Source organism: Myxine glutinosa, chromosome 1, assembly GCF_964187855.1.
Source record: "Myxine glutinosa chromosome 1, kmMyxGlut1.1, whole genome shotgun sequence".
NCBI classification, from domain to species: domain Eukaryota; kingdom Metazoa; phylum Chordata; class Myxini; order Myxiniformes; family Myxinidae; genus Myxine; species Myxine glutinosa.
The window spans coordinates 42,632,394-42,651,994 of NC_136261.1; positions in this window are offsets into that span (position 1 = coordinate 42,632,394).

Genomic DNA, 19,601 nt, shown 5'->3' on the forward strand with positions numbered 1-19,601 from the left:
GAGCTATGGTTCCCAGAATGGGTGGAGCTTTGAGGTTTTGTCTTCTCTGCAAGAACAACAACAAGAAGAAGAAGAACAAGAAGAAGAACAAGAACAACAGCAGAGGGAACTCTATGAGCAGCGTCTGCGACGCGGCTAAAAACTCGCTTCGGCTACATATGAGAGCCTAACTGGTCTGTGCAGTTGATTGTCGAGGCAGGGATCACTTTTCAGTTCTCCAGACCAAGGCAAAAGCAAAATAAAACGAAAACACCGGATCGCTCAAACCCGAGATTTCATCTTCTTGTTCATAATAATAATAATAATAATAATAATCTTCAGACGGCATATTTCCGAGCTGCCTCTATCAATGGCAATGATTCTGCTACCATTCGATAGAGTTTTACTTCCTGCAACATCCTTTGGTATTATAATTATCTTAGCTTGAAAGGATTCCACTAAAAGTACGTAAAACTACATTCCTATGCAAAAGGTTGAGACTGGGGTAGGCGTGGCTATGACTGTCAATGAGCTTGATGGGAGCAGAACCGCTAGACAAAGTTGCCTCAGTGTCGGCGTTATGCATGATAATGTTATGTGGGATCAAATAATATCAGTGTGGAGCTGTGCTCTCACGTCGAATTCGAACAATATGGACACGACAACGAGCTTATTTTCACTGAGCTGTTTATTCCAAGCTCGGCACGAATGCACTGAAAAAGGCTACACCGAGCGGCAATATATTGTTCAAATTCAAACAGTAAGCTATGCCTCTCAACGGGGCGTGGTATGCAACCCGAGTGACCGCCCGCTGATTACGTCACTGGCCGGTACCAGAGAATTGTGTCCAGTAACCACCACATGCGCCCCCCCAGAATTCACTTGTACAGGGAGTCAGTTTGTGGGGGGCCTTAATGACCCGGCCGAAACGACCCCTGGCGATTCGTGTGGGGGTGGGAGGCGGCTTGGCGGCCGATGGTCGGGCATGGGGCTTGGTCGACGGGGGACGGCCCCGCCGTGGAGGAAGGGCCAACCGTGGATGTTGGTCGAGGTCCAAATGGGCCGTCTTGAGGCGGTCCACGGAGATATGGTCCGGTTTGCCGCCAATGTCGACGACGAACGACTTGTCGCCCCTCCTCAAGACCTGAAAAGGCCCATCGTACGGCGGCCGGAGTGGACCCCAGTGTGCGTCGTGGCGCACAAAAACGTACTCCGCTGTGCGAAGTGCTGGGGGGACATGGGGTTGAGGACAGCCATGATGAGACGTGGGCACCGGGGCAAATCTCCTGGCGGCCTCCTGGAGAACCGAGCGTTGGCGGGCCGTGGACCAGGGGCCGGTGGCGTTGTGGATGAACTCCCCTGGCACGCGCAGTGGTTGGCCGTAGACCAGCTCAGCGGTAGAAGCCTGGAGGTCTTCTTTAGGGGCCGTACGGAGGCCCAATAGCACCCACGGGAGCATGTCAGCCCAACCATCATCCTGGAGGCTGGCCCTGAGAGCGGCCTTCATTGAGCGGTGAAATCTCTCGCACAAGCCGTTGGCCTGGGGGTGGTAGGCCGTGGTGCGGTGAAGTTTGACCCCCAAGGCCTGAGCCACCGCGCCCCAAAGCTCAGAGGTGAACTGTGGGCCTCTGTCAGAGGAGATGTCCGAGGGGGTGCCGAAACGGGCGACCCAGGTGCCGATGAAGGCCTGCGCCACGTCGGCGGACGTCGTTGACGTCAGCGGGATGGCTTCCGGCCACCTGGTGGTCCTGTCCACAATCGTGAGGAGATGGGTGAAGCCCCGCGAGGGGGGAAGGGGTCCCACCAGGTCCACATTGACATGGTCTAAACGCCACGCGGACACGTCGAATGGTGCCAACGGGGCCTGGGTGTGCCGGTGGACCTTCGCACACTGGCAGGCGACACAGGCGTTGGCCCAGTCACGGACGTCCTTCCGGAGCCCGTGCCAGACGAATTTCGCTGCCACGAGCTTCTGCGACGCCTTCCGGCCCGGGTGGGAAAGGCCGTGGATGGCGTCAAAAACGAGCCATTGCCATCCAGCGGGCACAATGGGACGAGGTTGGCCCAGGGAAACATCGCACAGGAGAACTGTGCCTGTGTCCTTGAAGGGGACATCAGACAACCGCAGGCCTGTGTCCGCTGTCCGGAGGGCTTGCACCGCGGGGTCAGAGACCTGGTCAGCCGCCATGCGGGCGTAATCTACGCCGAGGTGGACGGCGTCCGCGACGGACCGGGAGAGGCAATCGGCCACAGCATTGTCCTTGCCCGCGACGTGCCGGATGTCCGTCGTGAATTCGGACACGGCGGAGAGGTGGCGCTGCTGACGAGCCGACCACGGCTCTGAGACCTTGGCCATGGCGTAGACCAGGGGTTTGTGGTCCACAAACGCCATGAATGGGCGGCCCTCTAAAAGATGGCGGAAGTGGCCAACCGCCAGGTAAAGGCAGAGGAGCTCGCGGTCGAACGTGCTGTATTTGCGCTCATTATGGCGGAGCTGCCGGCTGAAGAAGGCCAGCGGTTGCCAAGCCCCGTTAACCCACTGCTCGTATACGGCACCCACCGCATAGTCGGAAGCGTCAGTGGTAAGGGCGATGGGTGCGCCAGCATGGTGGTGTTGGCGAGGGCCAGCTTAGCGCCCGTGAACACCCCGTCCATCTCCTCGGTCCAGGCGATGTCGTGCTTGGCCGGCTTACCCCTGAGGGCCTCGTACAGGGGGCGCATGAGTTGGGCGGCGTGAGGTACGAACCGGTGGTAGAAGTTTACCATACCCAAAAACTCTTGCAGGGCCTTGACAGAGCGGGGGCGCGGGAAACCTTTAACGGCCTCCACCTTGGTCGGCAGCGGAATGGCCCCGCACTTCGGGATGCGGTGTCCCAGGAAGTCGACGGCAGCCACGCCAAACTGGCATTTCGCCGGGTTGATGATGAGGCCGTGCTGGCTGAGGCACGCAAAAAGCGTGCGCAGGTGAAGGAGGTGCTCCACCCGGGAAGTGCTGGCGATGAGAATGTCATCCAGGTAGATGAACAGAAAGGTGAGATCGCGCAGCACACTGTCCATCAGCCGCTGGAAGGCCTGAGCCGCGTTCTTAATGCCGAATGGCATTCGGAGGAACTCGAAGAGGCCAAAAGGTGTAATTACAGCCGTCTTCGGAACGTCGGCCGGCCGGACAGGTACCTGGTGGTAGCCCTGAATAAGGTCGACCTTGGAGAATATCACCCGCCCCGCCAAACGGGCGGAAAAGTCCTGGATATGCGGTATCGGGTACCGGTCGGGGGTGGTGGCGTCGTTGAGGCGGCGATAATCGCTGCACGGTCGCCATCCGCCACCCGGTTTAGGTACGATGTGCAGGGGCGAGGCCCACACGCTGTTCGAGCGCCGCACAATGCCCAACCGCTCCAGCGTGTCGAAATCCACCTTGGCCATGGCGAGTTTGGCAGGGTCGAGGCGACGAGCCCTGGCGTAGACCAGTGGACCAGTGGTCGGAATGTGGTGTTCGACGCCGTGTTTGATGGCGACGGCTGAAAACGTCGGCAGCGTGAGCGAGGGGAACTCAGCGAGGAGGCGGGTGAAGTCGTCCGCGGCCGGGAGCGCGCAGGCTAGCCTGGTCGGTGCGGAGCTGCTCAACGAACAAGCGAGAGAGCTGAAGGTCTCAGCGTTGACGAGCCGACGACGTTTTACGTCAACCAAAAGTCCGTGGGCACAAAGAAAATCCGCACCCAACAAAGCCATGGGCATGTTCGTCATGACGAAATCCCACTCGAAACGCTGGCCCACGAAGCAGAGTGCGACACGGCGTGAACTGAAGCTGGGGATAGAGGAGCCATTGGTGGCGACCAAGGCAGGGCCGCAAAGCGCGGCCTGCTTGTCCTGCCCGAGGCAGGTATAACGCTCACCTGCGCTCCCGTATCGCACAGGAAACGCCGCCCGGACGCGGTGTCCGTAATGAACAAAAGGTTGCCGGAATGGCCGATGCTCATGGCAGGAAGCGAGCGCCGGCCTGGTCGTTTCCCGACCCGCTGAAAGTGCACGGTGGGCGACACGGTCTGGCCTTCTGCCCGAATCTGGCATGGTAGTAACACACAGTCCGCCCGGTGGTGGCTGCGGCGCCGGTCGTGGCGAGTGTGGCCGACGGGGTGTCATGGCGGCCGCGGCTGCAAGGGGTACTGAATCGGCCGGTGGCAGCGCCGGTCGTGGCAGGGGCTTTGCCTCGGCCGGGCCAGGTTTTCAGGCGGCCGCTCCAAAGTACCGCCCGGCTGAGAAAACTTTGTCGGCTTCCTTAGCCAGGGCGCGAGGGTCCTCGATTGCCAAGTTAGCCAAAGCTAAGCGTACCTGCCTGGGTAGCTGTCGGAGAAACAGCTCGCGAAAGAGGAAATCTAGGCGGTGTTCGCCGAGCAGGGAGAGCATGTGGTCCATGCGCTCGGATGGTCGAGCCTCCCCGAGCTCAGGCAGATCAAGCAGCTGTCGCGCGCGTTCGGCCTCAGTGAGGTCAAACATACCGGGGAGTAGTCGTTGGAGTGCGCCGTACTTGTCATCGGCCGGCGGGCTCCGTATAAGGCTCAAGACCTGGGAGTCGGTGGCGGAATTTAGCGCAGAGACCACGTGGTGGAAGTGAGTCTCGTCCGCCGTGATGTGCTGCAGAGGGAACTGGGACTCCGCTTGGGCAAACCAGACGGCCGCGTGCGATTCCCAGAAGCCAGGGAGCTTCAAAGCAACGGTCGACTCCATTGCCGTGTTCGTAAAAGGGGTCGCCAATGTGGAGCTGTGCTCTCACGTCGAACTCCAACAATATGGACGCGACAACGAGCTGATTTTCACTGAGCTGTTTATTCCAAGCTCGGCACGAATGCACTGAAAAAGGCTACGCCGAGCGACAATATATCATTCAAATTCAAACAGTAAGCCACGCCTCTCAACGGCGCGTGGTATGCAACCCGATTGACCACCCGCTGATTACGTCACCGGCCGGTGCAAGATAATTGTGTCTGGTAACCGCTACATCAGCAGAAATGTCATGTCTCGGGAATTGCCTTGTTTTTCATTGTTACATTTATGAAAATAAAATAATAGTGAGGCACCAGTGCTATACACCGCACACGGCCACGGGGCACGTGATAACGATCCCTCCAGTCGTGGGTCAAGGTAAAAGCAAACCATGTGATCAATAAACCTTCTCGTGTCACGGTTTCTCGGCGCCAGATTCGTTATCTCGGCGCATCACTGATGGCGTCGTATATACAGACTGAACAAGGAATCCACGGGAATTGAATCTACAATAAATGGAGGTGTGTGTGTGTGTGTGTGTGTGTGTGTGTGTGTGTGTGTGTGTGTGTGTGTGTGTCATACTTTTTCACGTCTATTAATTAATTATGTACTATTCAAATGTGCCTTTAACCCTTTAGACTGCTGAGACCCCTTAAACCTTGGAATACCCTTTAACACTTGACCCAAAACACCCAAATGACCCAAAAGTCCTTGATGACCCAAAAGACCCAGATGACCCTGATGACTCAAAAGTCCCCGAAAACCCAAAAGTCCCCAAAGACCCAAAAGTCCCCGAAGATCCAAAAGTCCCCAATTAAAATCTGGTCCGATGGACCAACGGGCCCCCTAGTTTAATAAATATTTGAACTGACATTTAGTGTTCCTTTCATCTTTGTTTTAGCATACTGCATCGCCTAGAGTGGTCAATGGTCAATTAATTGATACTAGCATTGGTACCCGCCCTACGGGCGGGGCTTCAATTGGGAGGCCCAAATGAAAAGGTACAATATCATAAATTGAAGGTTTTTTAAATTTTAAACGATTCATATAAACATCCGTTAAATCATATCACACGCAAATCATCAAAATCTAAACGGTATTTGTAGAATTTCAATAAAAGCCACATCACTGTTCATATCGGTAAATATTATTCCATCGTGTTTCAAATTTGGGCAATGGGCTCTCCAATATTCGAAGTGTTTGTGCGGCGACGGGCGGTGTGTACAAAGGGCAGGGACTTAATCAACCTGAGCTGATGACTCACGCTTACTGGGAATTCCTCGTTCGTGGGACACTGTCTAAAGCCCCAGTCCCCATCACGGATGGGGCTCAGCGGTTTACCCGAGCCTGACTGCGAAGGGCAAGGTATACACTGGCCCATCCAGTGTAGCGCACGTGCGGCCCCGGACATCGAAGGGCATTAAACGTTCATTAAACATTAAAGGTTCATTAAAGGATTACGAAACGAAAAACATTACGAAATTATGGATTGCACGAATATGTGAATTGTGATTGTGTTTCATTGTGATGTTTGTGCGGCGACGGGCGGTGTGTACAAAGGGCAGGGACTTAATCAACGTGAGCTGATGACTCGCGCTTACTGGTGTGGATACTTTGGTTTGTTTGTGTATTTACGTTTCTAAAAAATTAAGGGACAAACTTTCTGAAATTGACACCCACCCTGATAGGGAATTAATGGTTCCAACGTAATAAATAAGTATACATAATGCATGAGTTTGTGTATTTTTTCTCTCAAAAGATTGCTGAAAACGACAGTAAACCTGTCTTGAAATAGATAATATGATGAGGATGGGATCGAATATCCATAAAATCCATAAAAATAAAAAATAAAAAAACATAATTTCCATAATTTCTCATAATTTCCAAACATCATAAAAAAGATGGGAAAAATTTGATTGAGTGATATTTTGGTAATGGAATGAGATTTTAAGAGAGAGAAATAATAAATGGGAATATTCAGCCACTATTGTGAGTTTTTTAAACGGAATGTATTGTGAATCTCAAACCAAGGGACAGACATGAACGCGCTGTTCCATCGTTTAAAATCAGAACGTGATGTTACATGTACCTGCAATATAGTTCAATAACTTGGAACACCTATATTGGCATACTGGTGTCATTGGTACTCACTGGTTGCATAGAAATAGACAAGAAACAGCTATAGGGGCGTAACACTTACTTGGATATTTTCAACGACATAAAAAGGGTCTGAATAAGCAGTGGTTGTACACATGTAATTCACCAAATTAAGCTTTGGAATTTAAACAAAGTCGCTGGTTAACAGAAGGAGAATGGATAGTAAATTTTTTTTAGATGCTGGGTAAATTAAGTGAGATATTATTAAGACTCATAAGAGCTATTATGCTTCCTTACGGCAGTTGAAAGACAGATTCAAAACAATGAATCTATAAATGAATATGATAGGGATAACATCCTCAATTTGTACTAATTAATTAATTGTGGGAAGAGGAATTAATTTATCGCAGTGGATTGTTAACAGCAGCCTGAAATGTCTTGAGAGTATGCATCCATATAATCAGAAATCCCAGATTTAAAAAATTGGTAGAGGTCTTATGTGGTAGTGGGGCGGCTTAGCCCAAATATTCAAAAGAATTGTGCATTTTGTGAAACAAGCACCAAATTTGGCACAAATGTACATTAATATGTTGCGAACATTTTCAGATATTGGGCCACTTGAAATTCCGTAATTTTTTTTTTCAAATTTTTTCAAATTTCGTAATTTCAAATTTTTCGGGTGACACCGTCACAATTTCGGTCTTCGAGGCCGGCCGATAGGCAAAGTGTGACCGGAAGGGACGAGGTTCTCCTGACCACGTGGCCCTCGATCTAGGAAGCGAGAGGCGTTCCATTAGTGGACGCGCCCCTCACGCCCGACTTTTGGGCGGCCCCGGCAGGCCGTTTGTTTTGACGTTCCGTGACAGGCCCCGCACCCCCACCTCCGGGCCGACCGGAAGCTTGTGCTGAGTACATCATACCTGAACAACTCAGTGAGGCAGAACACAGCAGTGCACACCAGGGTGACCCCTTCAGTGCATAAACCGATTAACCTGTCCACTGCAGGGCATATAGAAATGAAGTTATTTTCTGCATATAATAATAATATAAGTTCAGTTCTATATAACAATTTCTGTTATCACCACTACCACTACAACTACCACTACTACAAGCTTTGTCTGGAATTTTGTGGACTAACAGACAAACAGACATACAGACAAGCTGGGATCAAAACATTACCTCCTTCCACCATTGAGTGTAGAGGTAAACATCATGGAAATTATATCATGCCCTAGATTTAATTCATGCTTACCCGTGTATTTGCTTCACTGGTTCACAAGGTCTTTTGCATACATGTAATTCAGACTCTCGTCTTCATTGCTGACCACACAATGTTCGCAACATATTAATGTACATTTGTGCCAAATTTGGTGCTTGTATCACAAAATGCACAATTCTTTTGAATATTTGGGCTAAGCCGCCCCACTATATCGGCCGGCCTCGAAGACCGAAATTGTGACGGTGTCACCCGAAAAATTTGAAATTACGAAATTTGAAAAAATTTGAAAAAAAAAAATTACGGAATTTCAAGTGGCCCAATATCTGAAAATGTTCGCAACATATTAATTAATGTACATTTGTGCCAAATTTGGTGCTTGTATCACAAAATGCACAACAGGTTTGCTATGCTGCTACACTATGGAAGAATAATTGCTTGGTAGATAAAAAGGTACTGCATGTCAGCAGAAACTTCTACGGCCGTAAAGGCCAGACAAATTGGGAAAAAACTGTAATTGCATATGTAAGTTACAGATGAGTATTTGGCAAGTAATGGAGGGAATTTATTGCTCCCTTTATTGGGAAGATATTTCCAAAAGTTTATTAAAATGTTATAATATGACAGTTGGCAAGGAAAACCATTGGATGAATAATAAGATCTGTTTCTAAAATGAATTTGTTGACTCTTTGAACTTCAGTGTCCGAAGTTTTGTTTAAACTTATATTTTGAGTTAAATTGATGATTGTTATTGGAAATTGTTTGGTGGAGGCTTAGTTAAAAACCCTTGGTTATAGTGTGTTGGAACAAATTAATAAATCATAGGATGCTGATGAGAATAGGAAATAAATGCGGAACCAAAAGAGGAAGACTTTTATGATGACATGAATACCGAGATAAAAAGAATGAATCAAGTAATGCTGCAAATGAATACAGTAGAGTCAAGATAATGGCATAACAAAAATGTTATGGATTGTGTCTGTTTTACAAGATCAGTGGACTCATATCACCACAAATTACACATCATGAAAATTAAAAGTGATGTGAGGCATCATTTGAAGATCACATACTAGTATACATTATAGAACACTAGAGAACAAAACACTATAGAATTAATTACTCATGTAAAAAAAAAGGGGGGGGGATAATTTATGATAATTAATACATCATGCATAGTTTGTTTGTTTGCAAAGTTTGTTGGGAATAAGATATGCCTGTTTCTTATTTTAATCATATGTACTCATTATTAATGCATTTATTTCTCTTTGAGTAAAAAAACTGCACGAGTTTAATTTTTTCAAACTATATTAACCTGAAAGCAATTTTAAATGCTATTCTTAGTTTAGTAGTGAAAATACATACCTGATTTGGATATTATTCGTGTGAAGCATATAAATGAATATAAACTTTTGAATTTGTTGAGGAAAACAGCAAATTGTTAAATGTGAAGCTGTTATAAGATATACATGATAAGTTAAAACATGGTAATTTCATGTCAAGATGTACCCTATCTGATTCAGAGTGTGTTGAAAGCAGATTCAGATGTGGCTGAGTAAAGGATAAGACCAGATCACATCTCAAATGGAGTGATAACGGCATTGGGAAGAAGTTCGTGAAAGAAAATTTGTGGCTAAAAATGATGTTAATCTTGGCATACGCCCTCCTTCTCAAAGAATGATAAAGGCATTCTCCTTTGCAAGATTGGAAATGGATGCTTACCTTCACCAAGGAAAATTCATGTGACCATTTGCCTGGATCACATTGCAACGCATGGAAGACAGGCGATCACTTGCTTCTGTTCAATTGTCTGGAACATTCGTCACGCCAACAATTGTGGGACGACAACATGTTACCTGCAATTTCTACTGGATGCGGTGACTTGTGTCATTGCTCCACCAACTTCCGGGAAACCAGCGTGGAGCTGTAAGTGGACGGCTGTGCTTCTTCCTCTACAACGGCTGTGCATGATTCTGCTGGTTGCTCCTGATATGGGCCATGGATAACTTGAATACCATGGTCCTAACATCGCTGTGGATGCATCTGTCATCTCTGTTCCACATCTTGCCGGTCAACCAACATCACATCAACACTTGCTCCACGCTCATGATGAGTGAGGAGGCAAGTCAACTACAACTGGATGAAGGCCTTGTTCAAGAGTTACTATGGCTCACGGCAAGAGTGGCAAGGATGCTACATGCAGAGCAGGGTCAGTTTATGATTTTGCCCAGCTACCATGACAGCGGAACCCTACGCGAAATAGTGTAAGTGCTATGAAGACATCAGAAGAAAATGTTTCATATTTGATTTTCAAACACAAGTGATCAGCCTCTTCTTTTCAAACAGAATGTCAACATTTGTTCTGAAGCAAAACGCATTTCCAAAGAATAATTGCCAAATGTTGCAGATGTTTTATTATTTTGAAAATGGTGAACTGAAATTGTTGTGTCTTGGTAAAGGTGAAGTTTGTTTGCAGAGATATTTATGATGCAAATAAAATGAACTGAATTATCAACATGGAAAGAGTCAATGAACAAAGAAATGTTTTTCTTATCAGATTCTTCCAGGATGACGGTGTATGCCCTAGGTATTGAAAATTGGATTATCAAATTTTTGTAATTTGAGTATTTTGCAATTGGTGTTCAGATTAATGGTTTAATATAAACAGAAAAAAGATGAGGGAATGTGGAACGAGGGATGACTGTATATATATACAGACTTGGCATTTAATATGGAATATTTTTTTTGTAGGGGTGAACTTACTTTTCAAGATGACTTAGAACCAAAAGTTCATTGGAATTATGTTGAAATTATTCTAGATTTTGTTAATGTGACCTTTAAAAGAAACAAAAACCACATTTGACATTTCGAAGCAAATAAATTGATCCTTGAAAGTGATGTAAACTGATATCAAACTCAAATCACGGACAGTAGTAGTGTAATAATGTTGGTTCTGGGACACCGCAAATCCTCATTCACTTACATGTTAAATTTTCCCCTCCCTCATTGTCCCAAAACACCTCTATTTCTCCCACCCTCATCTTTATGAACCTTTTGTCTGTAGTACCTATCCTTAATGTTGTTCATTAGACCACTCAAACACTACAAATATTTGTTTTCTCTTATAGACCTATCATCCTTCTTCTACATATCATCTGGCAGATTAATCTTTGACCCACTCAAACATTGACCCATTCACTTCCATATTAATTATTTCCCTCCCTCATTGACCCTAAACACCTCTATTTCTCTCACCCTGTTCTTTACGAACCTTCTAACCTTTTGACATGTTATCCTTATTCATTAGACCACTTAAACAATGGTCCTTCTGTGTGAACCTGTGATCCTTCTGACCTTATGGACCTTTTAACCTTTTACTCTTAATATCATCTGGTGAATCATCTTTGACCCACTCAAACAACGACCCTACAAATATTTGTTTATGCGTGGGAAATAATTTAATTCTCTTGCCACTCTCTTCACCATCTAATATATTAACAAAAAATATGTTTGAGTTTGGTTCTTTATTAAGATATTTTAACTGAGCTAAGATAAAATGGTAAACCTCCCTCAATGTTCTTGTTTGAGCGCCTCCAGTGCCACATACCATTTTTAAATTAAAGTATATATTTTCCTGACAACCATCAAAGTTTTCCGTCCACTCAAAAATATTTCCATCTTTTTTACCCAATTCACCGGTATTTAAATTAATTCTCTTATTTGTTTTGTGAACTTTTTTACCAGTTGCCTTTTCAATTATACCTATTTGATATTTTTCACATTCATTATGTTTTCCATTTATATACCAAGGTTGATTACACCTCCACTCTTTAGTCTGGTTGATACGTGGTTCTATCATTTATATAATAGTAAAAAAGGCGGCGGTAGCCCGTTAAAATCCCCAACCCCCCCTTTTTAAATTATCACTTATATATAACTTATCACTTATATATATCTTATCACTTATATATATCTTATCACTTATATATATCTTATCACTTATATACTTATATAACCATAAGGGAGACTATCAATTCCATTTTCTAAAATAAACCTCTTATCATCAAAAGCCCCCAATGCTTTCTTATTTATCTCTTCTGACTATAATTTATGTTTATAACTTCTTATTCCATTAATCTTTCTAAACTCTTCTTTCTTTGTTGTTAAACAGTTATAATAATCCTTAAAGTTTATTATTTCTTTAATAACATTTTTCTTTACACCTTTTAACTTCTTATCAGTCTTTTCAACGTTGTTCACAATGTATTTATAAGCATAAGCCTTAGACCTCAATCCCACAAATTCACTCATGACATTTCCTCCTAATTCATCCTTAAACTTTCCAATCACCTTTTTATTTTTAGAAGAGAACAACTCACTCTCTGGACTGTAATTACTAGTGTCATAGATATTAATGTCCTTTTTCATGTCTGAATAAACATCATCAGTATTAATTTTCAAAATAAAACTATCTGTATCCATATAAAGTAGATTAACATCATTTTGATATTTCTTCCTCAAGTTATTATAAAAGTAATCATACATTAATGACTTTGATAAATCAAGAATTGTTGTTCCAATATGAATAGGTTTGTTCATTTCAATACTCTCTTTAATCAAATGGATCGCACAAAAGTTCTCAGTAAAGACCTCAGCTCGAGTAAAACTCGGTCTATTAATTAATTTTGATGCTTGTTCCCAAGATGTTGATAGTCTGATATTTTGTCTTTTCCTCACATTCTCCATAGTCTTACCAAAGACCGCATTATTCATCAATTTATAAAAGTCTTTCTCAAAATCTGTTTTTGACTCTGTTCTTCTTTGTGTATTAAAATCAATGTACCCCTTTAACCAATGACTTTGATTGAACTTTAGAACCCTATGAATCTTCTCTACTCTTAGACCTTTTGATAAATATTGTCGCAAATTTCTTTGGTGTAGAACATAATTTTTCCTGTTATATAATGTAGTAAGTAATTTTTCTGTTGATTCACCTATATCAAACGATCGTTGATAATCACTCAACCATTCTTTCTTTGGACTTTCTTTCTCACAAGCAAATGGGAGATCTTTGTGTAGGTTATGGAGTTCCTCTGGATATTTTAAATCAATTTCAAAATAATAACCAACTTTTTCTTCATCCAATTCTTTTTGTGTAGAGATACATACATCTTGTATAACGTTTTTGTAGTCTTTTTCCTTTACCCATCTAAGTTTTCCATAAGGAAGAGCCTGAGACATTGCCCAGCCATACAGGTTGTTCGCGTCATAGTACATCAAGTAAGAACTCTCTTTCGTTGGATCATAATTTGGAAGATATTTGTTATTTGCTTTTGCGTATCTACTCGAGCAGACTTGTGAAATTCCACCTCTTTTTGCCTTTTCAATCATCAAAAGCATATCAACATCGGTTATCAAATCCAAAGCTTGTTTTGTCATTTTCAACATCGCACTCCAGGCCAATCCAGGTGCTGTGTAGTAGTGAGCAGGATCCAATCCATATCCAGTGCGACAAACAGATCTAAAGGCTTCAAATACATCGGCCAATAAAAGCACATCAGTTTTGAGATACAAATCGTGATACTCGCCAAGATTCTTGATGTTATATTTTTCCCAAACATTTTGTGCATGTACATAATCTTTATCAGATATATTACTGTTGTTTAATTTGTTATAGAAATTTTCTTTTGAAGGAAGTTGTGTTTCATTGAATCTCTCAAATGAGTCCATATAGTCATAGGGGTAAATTCCCTTTTGTGTTAGAAAATCTTTATCTAAAAAATACTCTGAAAGACATGGAAACTCTTTTAGATTTTGAACCAAGTTAACCAATGGACTTGCCATGAATTTAAATGTATCAAGAAATCTGATATGAGTAATAGGAGATGTGTGAATTGTTTTTGTGAATGAAATGTATTTCTGATCCGTGTTTGGAATTGCTGAGATACTTCCAGAAGTCTTTGAGAGTTCCTTGATAAATAGATGTGTATCATAATGAGCGTTGTTATGAAGAAAGACAGGAATGAAAGAGGGGAGTTGATAATTAATATTACAACTTTGATGAGCCGGACCTCTATATTTACCAGTGAGATGACAATGGTCTCTAACCTTTAGACCTTTACCAATTTTCTCCTCACAAATATGACAGACATTGTTTTTTATAAATTCCCTTTTTTCTTTACTTGTTAAGGACATTGGTTTATTGGTTTCTCTCATTATCTTGGTTAATCGAACACAGTCTTTTTCTAGTCGTTTCACAAACTCCTCTGGGGTATTTGAGCCTCTATACATCTCTAACTTGTATATTTATCACCAACGGATGATTTGATCTAATAACAAAAACCACAAGGAGTATGTTTTTGATATTTATTTGTGTATGATTCTTTTGGATCTGGAGAAGCAGTATCAATTTTTTCTAAAATACTTTCAAAATCAGCATATATAACAAATGGATGTTTGATCTTTTTATTTTCATCTTTGAATGTGATCTTTGAGCCTTCTTTAGGCTTATTGATTACCGTTGATTTATGTTCGCCACAATAATTTGAATGTTTATCTAATCTTTCTTGTGAATTGAAGAAGTTAAGACAACGCAAACAAATATATATTTTATTTGTTCTCTTACAGACTTGTGGTTTTATTAATTTAGCAATATCTTTGATGTATGTATAATGTGAATTTTCGTCTGAATTAAAATATAGAAGATTAATATGAGTTTGTTTACAATTGTCAGAAAGCTTTAAAACCTGAATGTTGTTTGTTTCTGTTAGACCATAAACATTAACTGATAAATTATTCATCCTCCTTTGGTATCCATGGAAATCTCCACGCATGGCTGGCGGACTTCCTCTCTAGTCGTCGTCAACGTGTGGCCCTGAATGGGTTTCTCTCATCTCCTCTTCCTGTTCAGGCTGGAGTTCCCCAAGGCAGTGTTCTGGGCCCCGTGCTTTTTCTGGTCTTCATCAATGATCTCTCTGACTCTCTCGAAAATCCTCTCTATCTCTTTGCTGATGACTCCACTCTCTGCCACTCCAATCCTCTTCCCTCAGATCGGCAGTCTGCTGCCTCCTCACTCTCTGAAGACCTGGACAAAATCACAGACTGGTCAAACAAGTGGAACATGTCTTTCAATCCTGACAAATCTCACACTCTTACTATGTCTCTCCGAAAAGATCGACTGGACAACCCTCCCATCTACTTTCTCAACAATCCTCTCCAAGAAGTTCTGTCGCTCAAGATTTTGGGTCTCACTATCTGCCATGATCTTTCTTGGGAAAACCACATTTCCAAGCTGGCCTCCAAAGCCAGTCGCCGACTGGGCATCCTCCGTCGTGCGAAGTCCTTCCTCGGCACACCTGAGCTCCTCACCACATACAAGGCTTTCATCCGCAGCTCAATGGAATACTGTTCTCCCCTATGGGCCGGTGCTCCTGCCTCACACCGAGCTCGGCTTCACGCTGTTGAAACCAAAGCTTTCAGAATTATTGGAATCTCCCGCGATGAAGCTATCTCTGAGGGCCTTTCACTCACTCACCGCAGGCAGGTAGGTGGTCTTTCTGTCTTCTACCGACTCCTCTCCGGCCTTGCACCCCCAGCTCTCTCTGTGCTCTGTCCCCCAAATATTCCTACAGGTCGCACAAGATCTGCCAGCAACCCTCTGATGGTTAAACTGCCGAAATCTCGGCTCTCTGCTCACCTTCACTCTTTCATTCCTCTTTTCTCCCGCCTCTGGAACAAACTCCCTCACTCCCTTCAATCCCACTCCTCCCTCCAGGTCTTTAAAACAGCTGTTCACCACCATCTCTTATCTTCCCCCATCCAAAACCTTGATCTTTTCTACCCCCGCTAATTCACCCCAGATCCACCTTGTTTGAAATTCCAACTTCTTTCCTGGAAGTCCTGGCAGTGTCCATATGTTTTATACCTCTCCCACCGCCCCCTTCCCATGCCCCCCCCCCCCAAAGCCCTCGCCCTCTCTCAGATCTCTCGATGTCTCCATGTCTCTCGGTCCCTGCTCTCAAATGTTGTGTTTGTGTCCTTCCCCCTCTCTCCCCATCTTGTCTACCGCTCCCGATGTTATATGTTTTATGTGTCGGTTTGTCTTTCTGTGTGATTAATGTTCGCTCTTTCACGAGCCTCGATCTTGTATACAAAAAAAAAAAAAAAAAAAAATCTTTTCAAATTTAGGAATATCATTTAAAGTCATCGGAAACTTTAGATCTTTCGTATTTAATGTATTCTCATATTTTTTATAATGAGATACTCTTTCATCATGAAAATGTGGAGGATGTAAGTGTGCTAAAATAGACCAGAGAAAACATTTATTGTCTTTATTTTTGATATTGATAACTGCTTTTCTATTTTTGATAACACTGGGTAAATCAATGTAAGAAGAAGCTTTTAGAGGATCTGATTTAAGAATATGAATGTCTATGTAAATAATTTTTCCTATATTGAATCCACTTCCTACGATTGAATTATCCACATCTTGCTCTTGTTTAATAAGTTCATCATAGACTCCTGATGTTTTAAAATCTTGATATGAAGATATAAAGTGTGGCTCAGTTCTCATGTATGGTGCATCTATAAATCCTTCATCCTTTGTCATTTCTAATTTTACTCCCATATAAAATTTAAGTGGTTTCATTTCCTTTAGTGTTTTTTCAATCAACGTTTGAACAGCAGGTTTAACTATTTCTACAGCATCAACTATAGACTCTGGTTCAGGAGGTTTGAAGTTAAAGACTCTTATTTTAATATGTCCTTTGAATGCTCCATCAGAGTTTTTAGTTGTGATAAAATTTGATAAATGTAGATTTGTTTTAAGATGTATTTTGAAGCCTTTCTTGAGGATATTTTTATTACATGTAGAACAGTGTTTTGTTTCAGGTGGAAGAGGGGAAAGTTTGTTAAAAATGTTGTATGTATGTTTTGCGGTGAGAATATGTTGTTTATAATATTTTACTTCCTTCTCGCAAGTATCACAATAAACCATATTTATAGCGTGAGAAAACGTGGTGTTTTATATATATCACTGTACTTAAAGTAAAACACTTTTGAGCTTTACAGCTCCTTTTTATATATATCGCTGTGCTTAAACTAAAACACTTTTTCACTCAGAATCATCGAAGTCATAACTATCACATGAATACTCAGAATCATACTCAGAGTCATCAATAAAGCTACTCTCATAACTATCATCTGTGTTCAATGAAATACTATCATCACCATCGTCCAAGTTCAATGAAATACTATCATCAGTATCGTCCGAGTTCAATGAAATAGTAAAATCTTCACTGCTGTATTGACTCATATTTAATTAGCAAGAAAAATATTCCCATCAATATCTATATACTTTCTTTCATTAACAGATTCAATCTCTACAATTTTTATATCAAAAGTTATCTTTAAATAATCTCTAACTATCATAGAACGAAATGACATTTCACCAGAAATATTAACATCATTCATTTTACTTAGATCTACACCCTTTGGATTATTAAAGAAAATACAAATGTCTCCTCTAGAATTATTAATGGTCTTATCATTCTTTTTCAAAGAATCACTATCGATCACTTTTTCAAGCTTTGAATAAATTGCCAGGAGTAGAGGAGAAACTTTTGTTAGATTTACTTTAATGGATGTCTTTCCAGGTATAATTAGAGCTCTTCCTTTAAATGAAATAGAGGGACTCATGTTATTTTCCATAACTGGTTTTACCCAAAAATTTCCATATTTATCTTTGTTCAATTTAACATCTTTGACATATTTTTCTATATCTTCCACCGAAGTAGAGATTGATTGAAATTTGTCTTTTGTGTTTTGAAACATTGTATTTATTAGTTAAAAAAACTTGCGTTTAGTTTAAGTAAAAATTAACTATATAAATATGATAGAAGGATATTTAGAATTTCCAGACTCTCCATATGATAAATTAGAGAATTGTCCGGCTTGTGATAGAAGAGGGCTTAATAATGAGGATTCATATAAACAATGTATTTTCTGTGATTTAATTTTAATTGATGATAAAAAAATATATAGAAAAATATATAACTCTTTTAAATTAGAACCAAAAATGAAATACTTTACAGGATTAATAAGAGAGATGAATGTTAAGTATTATGGTGATAATACACCATTTCTTACAAGGGAAGAGACTATTTGTATTGGGGAAATGTATAAGGGTTTATTGTTATTTATGATTCAAAATAATTTTAATGGAAATGTTAATGCAAGATACTTTATAAATAAAATAATGGATTATCTTAAAATTAAACCTGAACTCAGGATAAAATATGCAGCTTCTAAAATAGCTCAAAAAAAGTTAGATGACTTGTTTTTCAAATATATAAATGAATGATTTTTTACCCGTTTGGGAAAATAAGATAAAATTTAATAACCATAAAAACATTCCAAATTCATTGAGATGTCTAATAGTTGGTTCAAGCGGATGTGGAAAAACCTGTTTACTTTTAAAGATGCTCCTTGGTCCTAATTTTTTAGATTACGATAATTTAATAATTTTTACAAAGTCAAGTTTTCAACCCGAGTATCAACTACTCTCACAGGGTTTTAATGCGGGTCTTAAAAAGGAAGACATTATCGGTTTATTTAAACTTCAAAATGAACTAAATGATTATAATATTGAAGATATAATACAATTATTTTGTGATACACAGAAATCAAAATCGAAACCCATAACTTGTATTCTCAGTGATAATACGGATGATATACCTTCACCTCAAGATTTAGATAAATCAAAAAAGAACCTCGTCATCTTTGATGATTGTGTTAATGAGAGAAACCAAACAGTAATGGATAGCTACTATACAAGAGGGAGACATTCTTCTTGTAATTGTATATATCTTAGTCAATCATATTTTCAACTCCCTCGACGCTCAATAAGAAACAATGCCAATACTTTTATTTTATTTAAGTTAAATTCAATAGATGTAAATAATTTTTGGAGAGATAATTGCTCTACGTTATGTAGTAAAAAAGAATTTGAAAATTATATGAAACACACGATTGGAAAATATAAATATATTGTTGTGAAACAAGATGAGATACTAAATGATATTTTTCAATAAATAAATACAGAAAATGAATACCGAAGAAAGAGCAAGAAAGTTTTAAGAACATCAAGAGTTGGTTTCAAAAGTTGTAAAGCAACAGGAAGAGATAAAGAAGAAACGGAGACAGAAACTAACTGGTGAAGAAGCCTTTGAAAGAAAACAAGAGAAATTTTTTAAACCGCTTTTAAAAACTCAACACCCTACAGTTCCCACGGTAGAATTTACTCTGAAAAAACTTCAAATGCTCAAAGATTTTAGTCAGATAACAAAACAAGAACTTGGAAAATTAGAATATAATGATGAAGAATTATTTCAGAAACTTGAGGAGGTTAATCAACCCCCTAATTATGTAGTGGAAGCTCTTCAAAACAATGAATATTTGGCAGATTCAAAAACCAGAGCAGGTCTCATTCCAACAGAAGAACCAGCAGTGTTTCATCTTGTGGAAGAAAAGGTATTGATATTTTATGATGAAT